The sequence below is a fragment of the Ochotona curzoniae genome, unplaced genomic scaffold (assembly GCF_017591425.1).
Source record: "Ochotona curzoniae isolate NIBS_2020 unplaced genomic scaffold, NIBS_Ocur_1.0 scaffold_4683, whole genome shotgun sequence".
Classification (NCBI taxonomy): domain Eukaryota; kingdom Metazoa; phylum Chordata; class Mammalia; order Lagomorpha; family Ochotonidae; genus Ochotona; species Ochotona curzoniae.
In genome coordinates this window covers 30,905,956-30,923,946 of record NW_024467121.1, presented here as the reverse complement: position 1 = coordinate 30,923,946, position 17,991 = coordinate 30,905,956, and the positions used below count along the sequence as shown (strand labels likewise).

Below are 17,991 nucleotides of genomic sequence, written 5' to 3'. Positions count from 1 at the left end.
GCTCTCTTCCTGGTTCATAATTGGCAGCATCGTACTGTATACTCACATGGTAGGAGGGACCCGGAAGCTCTCTGAGTCCACTTGGCTAAAGCCATTAATCCCATCCAAGACAGCCTCATCCTTATTACCTAATCATCTCCTTAGTTCCCATGTCCATCACCTGGAGGTTAGGATTTCAATATGAAACTCTGGCAGGCAGGCTCACAACATCCACTCCATAGCACACACTCTCCCTCTTCTTTAGGTTAGTACCAGTCCAGTCTCTTAAAGATCTGAGTTTCACATTCCACTTTATCAGCCAGGGACTGGAAGCCATAAGGGAGGAGTACTCTATAACATTTCAAGTTGGGCAGACCTGGATTTGGATCCTATTTCTGCTATGAACTGTGTGTTCTTGGCAGGTCACTGACACCTCTGAACACTATGTTTGCTTTCTCTTCTCTCACAACGGGGGAAAAAAAATCACACCTAGGCCATTCCTTGAAGCTTTGACATAGAGCGGTCAATGGAGCCCCCACGGAGTAAGTGATTGCCAGTGCTCCCAGCCAGGAACCTGGCTGTCCTCAGAGCTGTTCTGTCCACATCATTTCCAGTCGTCCAATCTTCACAGATCATGCATACACCTTACTTCCCCCCTCCACTGGGCAGTGCTTTTTATTTTTCATGATACGGTTCTACAGGATAAGGGATTTCCCCTTCCAACCTTCCTATTCCTCCCCTATTCACCACTCCCTTTCCCCCTATATTATTACAATAATATAGTTCTTCAACAACAGTCACAAGTCCATCAATCTGTTATTTAAGTGTATCATAACATTCCAGGTATAGACAATGTTATAAAGTCTATCATCCTATTATAAAAATATATTTAACAGTTTCATTGGAAATCCATCTTTTATTTGGAAGAAGAGAATGCACATATTTTTTCAACACTTTTCCAAATCTTTCCTTCCATCCCCTTTCATTCTCTCATTACATCCTATCTGGGTGAAGCCTACACTGTCTTGTTCCAGTGCCACTGCTAATGCTTCAGGACAGGGGGCACACATTCCCCACAGAGACATGGTCTCTTCCATGCCACAGATGCCATAGTCTATCATCCTCATGGTGACAGAAGGGTCCTCTTCTCGTTTAAGGCCACATAAATTGCATCATTGTCCTTCACTTGGACCTTGATAATGGCTCCTCATGCCTACTGAACAAAAGGACTCCTCATATAGTAACTTTGGCCTAACATTCAGCCTTATTCCTCATATTAGGATGAACATCACAACAAAATCATAAAGATAAGCTGCTGGGGTGGGCATGTGACAATGTGGTAAAGATGCCTCTTGAGACGGAGTCCTGGCTTCTTCACTTCTGACCCAGTTTCCTGCTAATGTACAACCTGGGAGCCAGCAGGTGATGGCTCGAGGACACCTGTCCCTGCCTCTAAAATGTGAATCCAGGACTGAATTTCTGGGTCCCGACTTTGGCCTGGCTCAGCCTTGGCTGACTCAGGCATTTGGGAGCGAAGCAGAAAATAGAAGATGTCTTTCTGCATATAAAATAAGTGAAAAATAACTTTTCTAAAACAAATGTTAAGACGACTCCAGCACACACAGTTTAATCTGATTGGCAGCCCTTCCCCATGGCATTCCCCTCTCTCCTATTCATGCTTCAGTGGCCTACATACTAGCTCCACTCACCTAGTGCTACCACCCCTTGACTTCCTAAGCTGAATGGAAACTTCCTCCTCTGTGCATTAAAATCATGTTCAAATACCTTTAGGTAGCATTAAAGATACCTCATTCTTTTTGCACAGCTAAATCACAAGGATACAGTAGACCATTAATAGTTTCACAGAATCAATAATACAAATACAGTCTTTCATTGTGCTCAGGGCCAAAACAACCTATGATGGGACTTACCACAGGACCACTGGCTCTATCCCAGCACCCTACTGGCATAGGTGCTTCATTACAACACTTGCCTTGCTGTGCTTTGACAGCCCCAGGACGCCACTAGGTGGCCCCAAGCCCACTTCCTTGGTGTGTATCTCCAACTCTCATTGAACCTTGATGTTTGTCTGACTCTCTTTTACAAAGCGGGTTCAATAACAAAGGACAATCTCACATCTCTCTTTCCTCTGTACCTGGCACATATGTTAGTACACGAATGTATTCCTGAGAAAATGCCTGTAAAGTTTCCATTTTCATAATGATTTGTGTAGATCAGATTTTTCAATCAGCAAATGAGGCAAAGGAAGTACCTAACTTACATTAATGTGAACCAGGGTGTGAAATGCCACCAAAATGAATATTACCACAGGAAACACAGTCTCTTGGCCTTGTGCCTCTCCTTCCAAGTATCATTCCTGATATCAGTAAAGTTATTCAAAAGTTGAGAGCTTCACTCTTACCTTGGGAGTTGGTCATCAGACATCTATTCACTTGCACCATACGCTGGGCACCAAAGAAGTACAACTGTGATTCCAAGGCAGGGCCTTGGAAGTGAGTGACACAGGAGATTGCAGATGTGGCAGGTGGGGTGTCAAGGGGGTACTATCTTTCAGGTCACAATGTAGGAAGCAGAAGCTCAAGCAAGCCAAGAGAATGGAATTTGGAACCCCAAAAAGAAGAAATGCAAGAGGATTCAGACTCCTCTGCTAGTATTTCCGGAAAATAAAAAAAAAAAATTAAAAAAAAAACCACATGGGATTCCCTGACAGGCATCCACAGGTACCTGGAGCTGCCCTTATCCATCCGCCCACACTTCATGCCCTGCTCTGTACACCCCTCCTATAACATCTCTTTTCTATTTTATACTTGGATGTTCCAAAACTAAATACCAAAAACAACAACAAAAAACCTTTCAAGAGGAAACCTTTTCAGTTCCTTCCCATGGATTCCTTGTACTTGCCAATATTGTGTATTTAATTCACAACTGTGTAAACACATCGTCTTTTTCTCAGATGTAGCCCATAAAAACGCAATCATCAAGAGCAGCAACTTTGAGGATTTAGTAATTATGTCTAAGGAAATGATTCTCATTGCACAGAACAAAGGCAGGCTTTCCACTTGCTGGGAACAATAGCAAACTCCTGAGAAGCAGGAGCTTTTTCTTCTGTAAAAATGCAAGGGTGACATTTCCTGTTAGTATTGCTGCAATGACTTATGAGATTTGAAACAGCCTTGCACCCTGCAGAGTAGCACATCATGTCAGTTTTTCATTATTTGGAAAAGGAATGGTACCCCTGATTGATGGTCATTGCAGACAATAAATTAAGTTCAGACTCCAAATATATTTAGATAATTAAGTTTACCTACTTTTATTCACCTAATACCCTTTACCTAATTCTTCCCTCACCTACTTTCTACTTCCCTCTATTTAATTAAACCTGCTAAATATGAACACTGAAGGACAATCACACCTCACTGATCCCAAGAGATCCTTCCTACTAAAATAGAAATGACTAAAATATCAACTGATAATTAAAGGAGCAACAGGAAAAAATAACAAATCAGAAACAATAAAATCAGAGCTGAGCATGATTGGCCCTATCCCTTCTGCTTCTCAGAATTTTTCTCAGCTTACATTTCTATAACTGTGACTGCTGGAATTTATATCTGAACCTTCCACTGAGTTGAGACTATCAACAGCAGGTGCACATCTGTCTTTCCCCCACAGCATTCTCAACATTTTGTGCCTGAGTCATGAAAGGCATTTAACAAATATGGCTGAACCAAGGTGTGGATTTGAGCCACTGTTACATTCATACGGTGGGATACCAACTCAAAAGCAGGGCTGACTGTATTTGAGTGTCTACCAGCACCAAGCAGGTTGGTCCTTCACAGCACAGGGCAGTGGTTACGAGCAGTAGAGTCAGCACAGGTCTGCTGACATCCTTCACAACTTTTTTGTTGACTTGTAGTAAGATAACGTGCAAAGTCATTAAACCTCAGTCTTTTTAACTCAACAAATATAATGGTGCTCACTTTGCAGGGCTGCTGTAAATAATACACGGGTTACTACATGCAAAATGTTGGTATGATTGCTGGTAAGACACTCCATGCATATTTTCTATCTATCTATCTAAATACATACTTTATTAACCTACCTAAGGGGACTAAGGACTAAAGAAATTTCTTGGAAAAAAATGAGAATTTCCACTGAATGTGATCATTGTCTAGGAGACAAAGGGAAGAACAACAATTCTTGTAGTTTCCGTATATCCCTTCAACTCCATAAAATATCATGGAAAATAAAAAATCAGGGATTGCTTCCTTTTGTTAACATTAAGATTCTACTTGTAAAGCTTTTTATTGTATAGAAAGTAAAAATGTTGTTACAATCTTGGTGTAACTGGTAGCCTCGGACAGTGGCTACCCATGTTACACCAAGTCTTTTCTTTTTTAATTTTATTTTTAATTTTAGATGAGGCACAGCAAGCCTTACACAAAAGACTAACAATGCTTAGAATTTTGTTGGGATGAGTCCCCAAGCTTGGTGGTGGGTGACCAAGAGAAACTACCTGGAAGAAGATGCAATGCCACAGGAATTATTCTTTGGCCCTTTGGGTGGGTTTGTATCATAGCAAACTTCTTTTCTCTTTAAAAACAAACAAAAAACCATACAAACAAAATGGTTACATAATGGAGAAGCTGATGAAGACGAAGAAGATGAGGATGATAATGAAGAGGAAGAAGAAAGTGAGAAAGTATAAAGAGAGAAGCAGATGATGAAGGAGAAGATGAATAAGACCCTAGGAATTGTGCTATAAAATGAGAATCTCACCTTACTCAAGCATGTTATAACTATCCCAGCTGGCATGATCTGAACTGAGAAACCCTTAAGGGGTTAACTTTGGATTATCTTTACTTATTAAAAAATGTAACTGACACAGAAAAAATACACACTAATATGGGATACCACGTGATGCTTCAATATAGTCATACCCTGTGCAATATTCAGCCAGGATAAACATACATACTCATTCCCTCAAATATTTAGTATTTCTTGATGATCAAAACATTCAAAAAATCTTTTCTCTTGGTTTCTAAGGAGAAATACAGTACATTATTATTATCTACATCCCGCCTACTGTGCAATAAGACATTAAAACTTCTTACTCCTTTCTAGTTATAGCTGGGTGCCCATTAAACTTTCTCCATTTTTCCCTATTTCTCTTCTAATCTCTTCAGCCTCTGATTGCCATCACTATACTTTTAAGTTTTGTGACAGCACCTTTATTAAATTCTGCCTTTAGTAGGACATGGGGCACTTACTATTCTATTCTTGATTTACCTCAGTTAATATATGACCTCCGTCCTGTTCTATTCACATTATTACAAATCAGAGTTCATCTCTTCATGGCCGAGTAGCATTCCACTTTGCAATTGTACCATACTTTTATATTCACGTATCAGTGAATGGTCACTTCGGTTGTTTCTATTCATGACTATTGTGATGGTGCAGCAATGAATACAGAAGTGCAGATGTCTCTCTGACAAATTGATTTCATTTGCTTTGCATGGATATGCAGCAGTAGGATTGCTGGATCACATGGTAGTTATATTTTTTATGTAAATTTTCACATTTTTTTCACAATGGGGCTGGATTATTTTATATCCTACCAACAGTGTGCAAGATTTCTCCATTTTCCCTTATCTCCTCTCCAGCACTTGTTTTATTTGTTAGACTAGACAATCTAACTAGAGTGAGGTGATACTAGGGTTTTGAACTGGAGTTCCCTTATGACTAGTGATGTTGAGTATTTTTTCATGTTCCTAATAGGCAGTGGTATGTCTTCTTTTGAGACATGTCTGCTTAGATATACTGTCCACTTTAAATTGGAGAACTATTATTACTATGCTGTTGAGTTGTCTGAGTTCCTTATATATTTTGGTTATTAGCACATTGTTAGATGTTCAACTTGCAAATATTTTCTTCCATTCTATTGGCTGTCTCTTTGCTCTGCTGATTGCTTCCTTTGCCGGGCAGAAGTTCTTCAGTTGGATAAAATACCACTTTTTGTTTTTGCTTCCTGTGCTTTGAGGGTTGGTAAATAAATAAATAAGCAATATTCCTGTATTTTGTAATGTCCTTAAGCTCACTGACTAACTTGCTATACTTACGTTTGTGACCCATTACAATAAAATTTATTCATTCTCCAATGCATATGATTTCTTGTAAGGATAACCAATAACTTTAAGATAAAAGTGCAGGCAAGCATCAATGACAATGTCACTACATGGACAGAACAGGAGAAATGGATACTTGATTCAACAATATAGAAGTAAACTATTCTGGTTAAAAAGGTGATCTGATGAGGAAAAACCCTCATTGATCTTGACAGTTAAGTGAATTTCCTGACATGTATACTATGTTTTAACAAAACGTTAAAAATATAAAAGCAAACAAACGCCAAAATGGCTTACTTTTTCCAAGAAATACTACACAGTGAAAAGTAGCAAAGATTCCATATTCCAGGTATTGGTTTTAAGTTTTCCGACCAACCCCAAACCCCTCACAATTTTTCTGACAAAGGACCTGAGTTTTTCTCATTTTGTTTTGTTTTGTTTTTAATTAGAAAGGCAGATTTACAGAGAAGGAGAATCAGAAAGAAGCTGTTTCATTTGTTGATTCACTGCCCAAGTGGCCATAATGGCCAGAGCTCAGCCAATCCGAAGCCAAGAGCCAGGAGCATCCCCGGGTTTCCCACATAGGTTCAGGGTCTCAAGGATTTGAGCCGTCTTCAACTGCTTTCCCGGGCCACTAGCAGGGAATTGAATGAGAAGTGGAGCAGCCAAGACATGAACTGGCTCCCATGTGGGATCTCAGCATTTGTGTGATAAGGACTGTAGGATCCTAGCATGTGCAAGTTTTTGATACAAAAGGTAGAATGCCAGGTCCAGCATGGTAGCCTTGCAGCTAAAGTCCTCACCTTGCATGCATCAGAATCCCATATGGGCACCAGTTCTACTACAGGCAGCCTCACTTCCCATCCAGCTTCCTGCTTGTGGCCTGAGAGAACAGTTGAGGACGGCCCAAAGCCTTTGGACCCTGCACCCATACGGGAGGCTTGAAAGAGGCTTCGGGCTCCTGGCTTTGGAACGGCACAGTGCTGGCCATTGTGGCCACTTGGGGAGTGAATCACTAGATGTAAGATCTTCCTGTCTATCTTTCTGTTTTCTCCATCTGATTTTTCAACAAAACAAATAAATGCATCTTTTGTTTAAAAAAAAAAGGCAGAATGTCAGGATCTCTAGAGGTTTTCTCCTGGCAACACCCACATGCTCCAAGTTCTTAACTTTGCTACCTGCTTCAGCAGGTACAGATGTGTACAGACATACACAGGTATCAGGTGGCAGGCTGGTTTCTCAGAAAGTCCAAGAAGGAAAGACTACTTGGATATCAACTGACTTGTACTGAGTGACAACATTTCCAAAAACGTGTTGTCTTTGAGAAAGGTTATTTTAGCATTCCAAGAAATCTCATAATTAAACCAGACTCAACTTCTCAACTTGTTGAGGACTAAAAGAACAGAAGATTTTGCCAAACTGCTAAGACCCAGCTCAGTGTTCCAGGTATTCCCTCTGCCATAAATGCAATATAATTAACTGCAAAATAGGGAGATAATTCACCAATTTTCACTTAAAATGTATTGGTATACATTCTCAGCATTCTCAGACTGTTGACATCCCAGAAAATGTTGACATTGAAGGGGCACACGGTAACTGTGAAGGGGCCAAGAGGAACCCTGAGAAGGGATTTCAATCACAGAAAGATGAAGCTCAGCCTCCTGGGAAAGAAAAAGAGGGTCCAAGCTGACAAATGGCAGGGAAACCACAAGGAACTGGCTACTGTTCGCACCATCTACAGTCACACCCAGAACATGATGAAGGAAGTCAAACTTCCTTACGATACAAGATGAGGTTCCTGTAAATTCACTTCCCCATCAACATGGTAATTCGGGAAAATGGGTCTCTGGTGGAAATCCGGAATTTCTTGGGTTAAAAGTACATGTGAAGGGTTCTGATGAAGTCAGGTGTTGCTTGTTCAGTGTCTCAAACCCAGAAAGATAAATTAGTCCTGGAAGGAAATAATATCAAACTTGTTTTAAATTCGGTTGCTTTGATTCAGCAGGAACCACAGTTAAAAGCAAGGATATCAGGAAATTTTTGGATGGTAACTATGTCTCTGAAAAGGAAATGGTTCAGCAGACTGATGAGTAAGATCTGAAAGTTGTCCAGCTGTTGGGGTAAGGACTCTGGATTGTTTCTTGTGTTATTTTAATACTGCAATAAAATATCTATTGTTTTTATGCTGCCATAAGTTTTTAAAAATATATTGTTATTAAAAAGTAAGATAAAGAAAAAATATACTAGTATATTCAGCTTTACAGTCTATTTTCTCCAAATATTCTTCCCTCCATTTAGCAGTGTTTGCATACCTGTGTGAAGACTTGCCTATTTTAATGCTTACTGTGACACATGGCTAAGTGATAGCTCAGAGGGGATGGGATTTCACTTCACCTGGAGAAGGCTCCAGGGTAATTTCAAGAAGGCTCAAGTGAAAATGCAGCCAGGTAGTAAAACAGGACTAGGAATGAGGTTGGAGAATAGATCCACACCACGGGAGGTGGTACTGTGTCTCTAAAGCCTGGGTCTGGCTATGCCATCGCTAGGAACAGCCAAGTGTCATTATGAAGACAGAACACATAAAAGAGGCAGAACAGGAAGAGGTTAAGAATCAATAAATAATGGGAAATAATTAAGCTCAGAGAAAACACATCATGGGAAATCACCTTTACTGATCTCATCTCATCATCATTTTCTATACTGAGAAAAGAGAATTTGCTTGCTCTGTGGACTGTTTGAAATCAAACACAAAGAAATGCATGTCACCATCAGCCATGGAAGTGCAATGTAATTTAAAGAAGTTTCTAACAGTGGTGATTAAATATCAAAATTTAAATTAGAAAATATTAACAGCGCCTGCTAGTGTGGATGTGGGGAGTAAAGTACCTTACTCCATTGTTGTGGGAGTATAGGCTAGTGCAGCCACTATGGAAGTCCGTATAGAGAGTGCAAAGATAACTGAAAGTGGATCTACCATATAATTCCACTATCCTAGTCCTGGGAATATATCCAAAGGGAGGGAAATCTGCATTTAGGAAAGTGACCTGCAATCCTATATTTATAGCAAGACAATCTATAATAACAACCCAGAATTCATTAGAAGAGGATAAAGAAACTATGGTACATCTACTCTCTGGACTATTACTCAGCCATATAAAAAGAATGGAATTCTACCATTTGCAACAAAATGGTCCCAGCTAGAGACCATTACATCTAGTGAAAGAAGCCAATCACAAAAGGATAAACATCATATGTTCTCTCTGATATAAAGTTACCTTCATGCAAAGTACAAGATAAATATATATATACAGAGATAAACATATGTATGTATAAGTATATACATATTTATATATACACACACATATTGATGAATTGTATAATGGAGACTGGCATACCAGGAAATGAAGATATGTTGGAGTATGCATTTACACTCCCAAAGAAAAAGGAGGACTCCCAATGAATCTGCTAGATATAGCTTGAAAATAGGATGCTAGACTTTCTACCACTGTTTATACCTACAATGTAATGATGCACTTAAATAGCATAATGTTGGACTTGTAACTATTGCTGAAGTGCTGTACTACTGTAATCATATGGGAAAAACAGCAGGAGAGGGCTGGAGATGCAAGGATGGTAATTCCTGTGCCAATGGAATTGTATCTTGAAAAAATCATAAATGAAGAAAAAAAAAACTAGTGCTTCCTTTTTCCAGATTATCTTAAAACAGGACTGAGATCTGCCTTGGAGAAGTAACATACAAGGTTGCAAGACAGAGAAGAAAGGAAGGAAGCAAAGCTTGCTGAAGTCTTAACACTTTTACTATCTGGAGGATAGTACTGTTTCGATAGCACCACACATGATTTCTCTCTAAGAAGGAACTACATGGAGGAATTCTCTTACAGAAGTCAGACTGGGGAAAAGGAGATGGATAAGATCCATCCAAAATGTCCCCACTTTGGGACACTGTCCTCTTCCTTTCCTGATTATTCTCCAGGTGCTGAGGTCCTGATTACCACTCCAAGGGACAGGCTTAACTCCTCTGCTCAGACTCCTTGGGGAGTTGTGACCTGCAAGGAGGAACCTGAAGGAAAATGGTACCAAGACTTATAGGGGAGGGAGATCCTGTCACGTTAGGAACATCGCACACCCAAATATCTCAGAGTTGAGTTTATCGAGTCAGATATGATAAGGGGAAAAACATGGAAATTTACTTTAAGACCCTTCTTATTTCTTATTGGGAAACAAAACAGGAGATACTGACATTTGAAGAGGGGTTTTAGAGAAAAATGACCAAATGCACTACATATTGTAGCTGCATTAGTTTGGTCCTAAACTTTGCTTCAAGGGCTCGGCGCGATAACATAATAGTTAAGGTACGCATCTTCCATGCACCGGGATACTATATGGGCGCCAGTTCTAATCCCAGTGGCTCCGCTTCCCATCCAGCTCCCTGCTTGTGGCCTGAGAAAGCAGTCAAGGACGGTCCAAACCCTTGGGACCCTCTACCCACGTGGGAGACCTGGAAGAGCTCCTGGCTTTGGATTGGCTCAGCTCCAGACGATGCGGCCACTTAGGGGAGTGAACCATTGGACAGAAGATCTTCCTGTCTCTCCTCCTCTCTTTATATCTGCCTTTCCAATAAAAATAAATAAATCTTAAAAAAAAAAAAGTTTGCTTCAAAAGAGAAACACTGGCTAAAGTCCTCGCCTTGCACCCGCCAAGATCCCATATGTGTACCAATTCTAATCCAAGCAGCCCCACTTCCCATCCAGCTCCCTGCTTGTGACCTGGGAAAGCAGTCAAAGACGGCCCAAAGCCTTGGGACCCTGCACCCATGTGGGAGACTCATAGGAGACTCCTGGCTTCAGATTGGTTGAGCTCTAGGTGTTGCAGCTATTTAGGGAGTGAATCAGTGGGTGGAAAATCTTCCTCTCTCTCTCTTCCTCTCTGTTAATCTGCCTTTTCAATAATAAGAGAGATACTTCCTTCAGAAGGAAACAAGAAACATTAGGAGACTGAAAACTTTTCATTTCAAGTATGTAAGCATTAATCATGAATCATTGCATGATATACATACACACATACATGTATGTGCTGTTGCCAATTATATACAGACACATAAACATATAGAGACAAACATATCAAGTTTTGCAGTGAGGCAGGGTTTTAAATGATCTCTCACCCACAGATAATAAAGCATAGACCAGGTGACAGTTGGCTTCAAAATTAGCATCCCTAATTGCTTCGAAATGCATCTCATGGGTCCCTAAATTGGGAATGATATGGATTGATGCATGCTGGTTTCCTAGAACTCCCACAGGTTTTGAAATATTTCTATGAGATAGAAATAAAACTGTCTAATCGTCCTGCAGACAGTGCTGGATTTCATGAGCTTTGGGAATTCTCTTGATGAACACACACAGGGCGGTATAGCTTTGTACCCAGGCATATTCTGAAGGGAGTCTTGGTTTCAACACTTTTTTTCTTTAGAAATTTTAGACACTCTTGAGATGGAATTAATGAGACAGAGTGAGAGTTAAGTTATAAAGCAAATTTAAACAACTCAAAGTCTTACTTTGCTGTGTCTTATGCAGCAGGTTGAAATGCTTTCTTTTTTTTTTTTTCTCTCTCTCCTATAGAGAAAAAAAAATTTTCTTATCTCATGCAACATAGGAGTATTTCTGAGATTCAGGTTTTCATATATCCTAAAATAAGAACTAGATCATATCACTTTTACTCTAAGTTCTTATTTTCAACTCTACTTTTGACATGATTCCCCCCTTTAAGCTGCGCTGTGCCCATAAAGTTCCAGGCATTCAGTAAGGCATCCGTGAGCCACGCTGTCTGCTGACACACCATGCGTGGCCCATGAGTTCTGTACGGCTGAACACAGTGGAATGGGCCCAGTGGTTGCACCTGCAGCAGCTTCACTGGTGCTGCTCATATCTTACATCTCCTGGGGCTGCCTTCCCGGTGCCTACACTGCACTGAAAGCAGAACAGCTAGTCAGGATGTGTCTTGTAAATAAGCAGCCATGTTAGCAATTACAAGTGAGGCTTCACTGTTTGCTCGGAGCAGATTTCTTCTTATCTCTTACTGAATTTCATTTTGGTAGAAAACACCATATGTTTACAAGTCTAGACAATATTTCACTGATAGAAATAGGTACTGGAGAAAAATGAGACTGTTAGCTACCAAGACAGAATGACAGCTCCCATGAATTGAAGCCTATTTATATCTCCATAGATAAACAGATACACAAATTCTCTCTCTCTTACATACCCACAGACATACACGAACATGAGTACTACTTTTTAAAAACATGTTTACTCTCCTACTCATGGCCTTCTTCCTAGCGACCTGCAACTATTCAACCCAAGACTTAACAGACCACGTGTTTTACAACACACATTGGGCTAAGCAAGTAAAGATATTAAAAAATAAGCACACATAAACTTCAGTGTATGACATCAAGGAGCGAATACAAAACTGGAAAAAGTGAAAAATGTGCACAAACAACACACTGAATAGCAATTTTCCTTAAAATACATGATCACATTTAGTTCTTAGAACACTTTTAAATTAAGTATTGCTTCATCTTAGCACAGCTCCGACTGCTGCAGCCATTTGAGGAGTGAACCAACAGACAGAAGATCTCTAACTCTTTCTTCTCCTCTCTCTCTCTCTCTCTCACACACACACTCTTTGTTACCCCCAGCCATCCCAAACCCTGCCTTTCAAATAAAAACAGACAGATAAATTTTTAAAGACAAAATGGGAAGAACTTGTGAGAGAAGTAGGAGCTGTACTAGCTGCCTGTTCCCGCTTCTCTCTCAATAGCAGCTTCCTCACTAGTTCTAATAGCTGAAAGGTGTGCATGGCCACACCCTTGCAGCCAGAAGTGACATGACTCTAGCCATAAAAGGTCATCTGTAGTCTAAGAGAAATAAAAGTGAGTTAAAATGTAAGTTTCCTATTCAGATTTATTAACATTAATGCCATGTGTTTATTATCATCATATCCATAATTTATTTATGCTATTGGTAGCTACCATTTGTATTCATTTGCTATTGCTGCTAAGATATTATCACATCCTTAATGGCTTAAGGTAACACAGTTGTGTTACCTCATAGTTCTCCACAATCAGGAGGCCTGGTTGAGTGTCCTGCTCAGAGTCTAACTAAGCTGAAATCCCAGGATAGGGCTAGGTTTCTGATCTTTTCTGTGACGTGGGATCTACTTACACACTCACCACTGGGTGGCAACAGTTCCTTCCAGCTGTGGGACTGCAGTCCCAATTTCCTGGCTAGGTGTCTCAAATGTAGAGGCTGTCCCTCGGGTCCTTGCTGTGTGATCCTCACCCACCATGAGCAGACCACACGGTAAAGCAGTCAACATGGGGAGAGCTCTGGCCTTGACCTCTACACTCTCAAAAAGCTCCTCTGGTTAGATCAGAGAGCAAAGACTCACCCTGGAAGACCTCCCTTCAGCAGAATTTCTCCACCTTTGCCAGACCATATGACCTAATCACAAGAATGATAACCTTTTCCTCTCCCTAGGTCAACCCCTAACTCACAGGGAAGACCCAAAGTGGGCACATCAAAGAGCAGAATCTAGGATTTTGGTTTACCACACCATTTAACAAGAACCCATGAACCAGATCCTTTATATGCATTACTGATTTAATTTCATTTATTTCTCACCATATCCATATAAGACAAATATTCCTAACCCACTGCACAATTGAAACGGGTCATGTGCATTAGTCATGAACCCTTTTGCAAACAACTTGAGCAGTCTATACTTCAAGTGCTCAATGGAACACAGAATTGCTGAAATCATTTATGTGGAGATATAACAAAGGGCAAATGCAAAAACACTCGTAAAATTATTTTGCAAATTAAAGTAATGTAGGTTTACAAGGTGTCTTCTGTGTTTATAAACCACTCTGTTGACTTGACAAATGTATTTACATCTATAATGTAGTAGGAATTATGGGACAGGAGGAAAAGACACTGATCTGGAATCTGGGATGTGTATAGTTAAATTACTTAATTTTGCTCTGGCTTTCCAGTTCCTTAATTTAAAAGATAAAATGAAGGGGTTGGATCATAGAGATTTAGGGTCTACTCCACTGCTAAAAATATTCTAAAACAAGGAGTTGGCTGGATGTCTTCAATTAGATTTTAAACCCTGAATGTAGGAAAAATGCCATTGTTTTAGGCTGCAATCCTGTAGCACCTAGAAGAAACAATGATAAAGCTATCCCAGAAGCAATTGTTAATGATTCTTGTGAAACATTAAATTATAATAATGTGTTCAACCTCTCAATCCCATTGCCTTAATAAAACAGAATCTCTTTGTAAGAGATAATAAAACATGAAATTGTGGTTTATCCACACACATAGATAGCTCAGATAATTAACTACTGAGCCACGTCTTCAGGGAGCAAACACTCCAGTTGTTTCCATAAATCACTGTAAAATATTTATATCAGTGAGAGAGTGCATTTGTATGTTACTTATTGCCATCTTGGATGACTCAAAAAGAAAAAGAAATTGAGGGAAGAATCAAGCTTTCTTAAATTGATCAACATTCCAGAGGGCAAAATTAATGCAAATAATTTTGCTTCTGCTAAAGCAAAGAAATAAATACATATCAAGACCATATAACAAAACAGCTGACATACTGAAATTGTCCACAAAGACCTGTCAATCCTTCATGTTGCTGTGAAGTTGAAAGAGGCGGAAGAAAAAAACAATCCCAGCAATGCAAAGAGTAAGCAAAAAAGTCATAAACAAAATCATTGTTAAATAAAAAATGAAATCACAGCTTTGGGAACATGGGAGTAAGGCTGAAGATGGGTGAGCTTTTCTTAAGGACTCCCTTGCCATATTTATTACTAACCATATTTATTCAATTCACAGCCTGTAATAGGTGCTACATTTTGAAAGTGGAGAGTCAATTTGAGACCATTAGGAACTACTGTGAAGGGAGAAATGTAAATTGCTCTATTTATACCAAACTATGTTTCAAAATACAGATAGAATAATATGATTCTATTACAATGGACAATACTTCTTACCACAAGTGGTCTTTATTTCATACTGAGCAACGAAAGTCAATACCTCCCAGAGATGAAACAAGCCCTCCAAAAGGAATTCAAGTCTACTGCTTTAATGCCCAAATAAGTTCCAGAGCCCTTGATGTGTCTTTTTAAAAAGATTTATTTTATTTTAAATTTTTTAATTGAAAAGGCAGACCTACACAGAGAAATAGACCTCGAGTAAGATCTTCTGTCCACTGGTTCACTCCCGAAGTAGCTGCATCGGCCAGAGCTAAATTAATCCAAAGCCAGGAGCCAAGAGCTTCTTCCAGGTCTCCTATGCAAGGGTAGGGTCCTAAGGTTTTGGGCCATCCTCAACTGCTTTCCCAGGCCACAAGCGGGGACTGGAAGGAAAGTGGAGCAGCTGGGAGAGGAACTGGCACCCATACAGGATTCAGGCACATGCAAGGAAAGGATACAGCCACTAGGCTATAATTGTGAGCCTGGATGCATTCTTGCTACCACAGATTAGCAATGTGCTTTCTAAACAGAATATGCTTAATCTGATCTAACAATAACAACTAAAAGCATGACATAAACTTTATGGAAAATATAAATGACCAAAAGTCTAAACCTAGGGTTATAAATAGAGTTATCTCTTGGGTGAGCTCTGATCACTTGATACTGGGTGGTCATCCAATGGTGCTACTCACTTCAGTGAAAAAAAACTGGCAATGTCTGATATAAAGACAGAATCAGACTTGAGGAAGTAAGAGAATAACTGTACCTGTCCCATACCACACTTACCCATCCCCCCGTATTCATTATTTTTTTCAATACTAGATAATTCAATCATTTACATACTCGCTAAGAGAAGTCATCATACTACTTTGGATATTCAAATTGATGGCAATAATGAGCCTTTTGCATCCCTGAAGTGACAGGGGTTGTTTGGGCTGTCTTTGAACACATAAATTCTCCTTGAAAGATTATACTAAGAAGTCTCATGAGTTGTCCTTTCATGGAAAACCATCCTGAGACTGAAGAAGCATTTGCCTCCCATAGATTCAATCATAACTCTATTATCAGTGCATTTTATGTTTCACATCATAAGTTTCACCTGTTCCAAACTAGGAGGCATGAGACAAAGGTTGACATAAAACAAAGATTCAAATAAGAAGCTATGATCTAACACGAGGCACCGAGAACACAGGTTGCTAAGAATAAGAGGGTGGACAGAGGTCCGACCAGGAACAGAGTGATTCAGAAAAGGTGACCCAAAATAGTTTGCACATAGAAATGTGAAAGGCACAATTATAAAACTATTGGGAGAAAACTATTTGTGACTTTGAGTTAGGTAAATGTTTTATAGATAAGACATAAAAAGTACAAACCACAAAATAAATGTCGGATAAAATTGACTTCATCATAATCAAGGAATTACACTCTTAAAAATATTGTTAATAAAAGGGAAGAAAAAGCTACAGCTTGAAAAGAAAATGAAACACTTATCAGATAAAACTCACATATTCAGAATATGTGAAGAACTCGTATGTCTCAACAAGACATACAACAAAATTTAAAAATTAGCAAAGTATTTGAACAGATGTCTCACCAATAACGGTGTATAACTGCCAAGTAATGGTATGAATAGACGTTCAACACTATTAGTTATTATGGAAACATAAATTACATCCATAATTAGTTCCTAATACCTACGGGAATGCTAATTTTTTCAGAATAAAAGTTGAAAATAGTGTTGACAGGATTTTGGAACATTTGGAAATCTCAAAACGATTTATTGGGTAAAGAATGAAAAATGACATAGAAATTGACAACAGTTTGGAAAATTCCTGCAAAGTTAAATACATGCTAACAGTTTCACTCTTACGTGTTTACTCCACCAAAGTTAAAACAGTATGGAGAAAAGACCAGAAGCAAAAGAATATAATGAAAAATTTCTGGTTAGTGGAATTGTTCTGTTTTGTGATTCTGACAGCAATTACTTCACTATACACATTTATTAAACTTCAACTAACTATACACTTGAAATTAGTGACTTTATATAAATCAAGTCAAAGGTGCCAGAGCTTGGAGGTGAGAATAAGGGACTGACTGCAAAAAGATACAAGGGAATTAACAAAGTTGGTAGAAATGTTCTGGAACTTGATTGCTTTATGTTTTGTTCCTCCCTCTCTCTTCTTCCGTCTTTTCCTTTCATCTTTCCTTTCTTTTCAAGTTGGATGGAAGAGTAACTTACAATGTTCTACATAACAGTAAAACAACTACAGTAAACTACAATACATTCTTCAAAACAGCTAGCAGTTTTGAATTTTTCCAGTACACAGAAATGACAATTGTTTAATGTGATGGATATACCAACCACTTGTATCTGGTTACTGTACAATGTACTGAAATGTCACACTCTAGCTCATAAATATGCAATAATTACTATGTCAATTATGAATTTAAAAATTTTAACGAACAAATGAAAATTAAATACTGGAATACAGCAAAGCAATGTATTTAGATTACTGCAAAAAACAGCTTATAACCCCAAAATTTTACAGGCAGCCATCTTATCAAAAAACTGTTGAAAGACATTCTCAGAAACACAAGTACTCAGAAAATACTCGCTGAAATATTTATGCCTGAATGAAATATCTGAGTTATTAGGACTGAATAAAGGAATGTATGCACGTCAAGAGAAAGAAGTAAAACACTGATCACTTAAAAATCACTAGTCTACATGGTGATTCAAACATGGACATTTGTGTACTTTTTAAAAGAACCTGCTTCCCCAACCTCCCACTCACTGTTCCC

The 17,991-nt window shown here is 39.1% G+C and overlaps 1 protein-coding gene and 1 pseudogene across 1 annotated transcript in view; one reads left to right on the top strand and one right to left on the bottom strand.

Moving 5' to 3' along the window:
* Positions 1–17,991, bottom strand: part of PCNX2 (pecanex 2) — a 259,238-nt gene that overhangs the window by 165,160 nt on the left and 76,087 nt on the right. The gene's annotated exons all lie outside the window — the stretch shown is intronic.
* Positions 4,635–8,216, top strand: LOC121148189 (annotated as a pseudogene).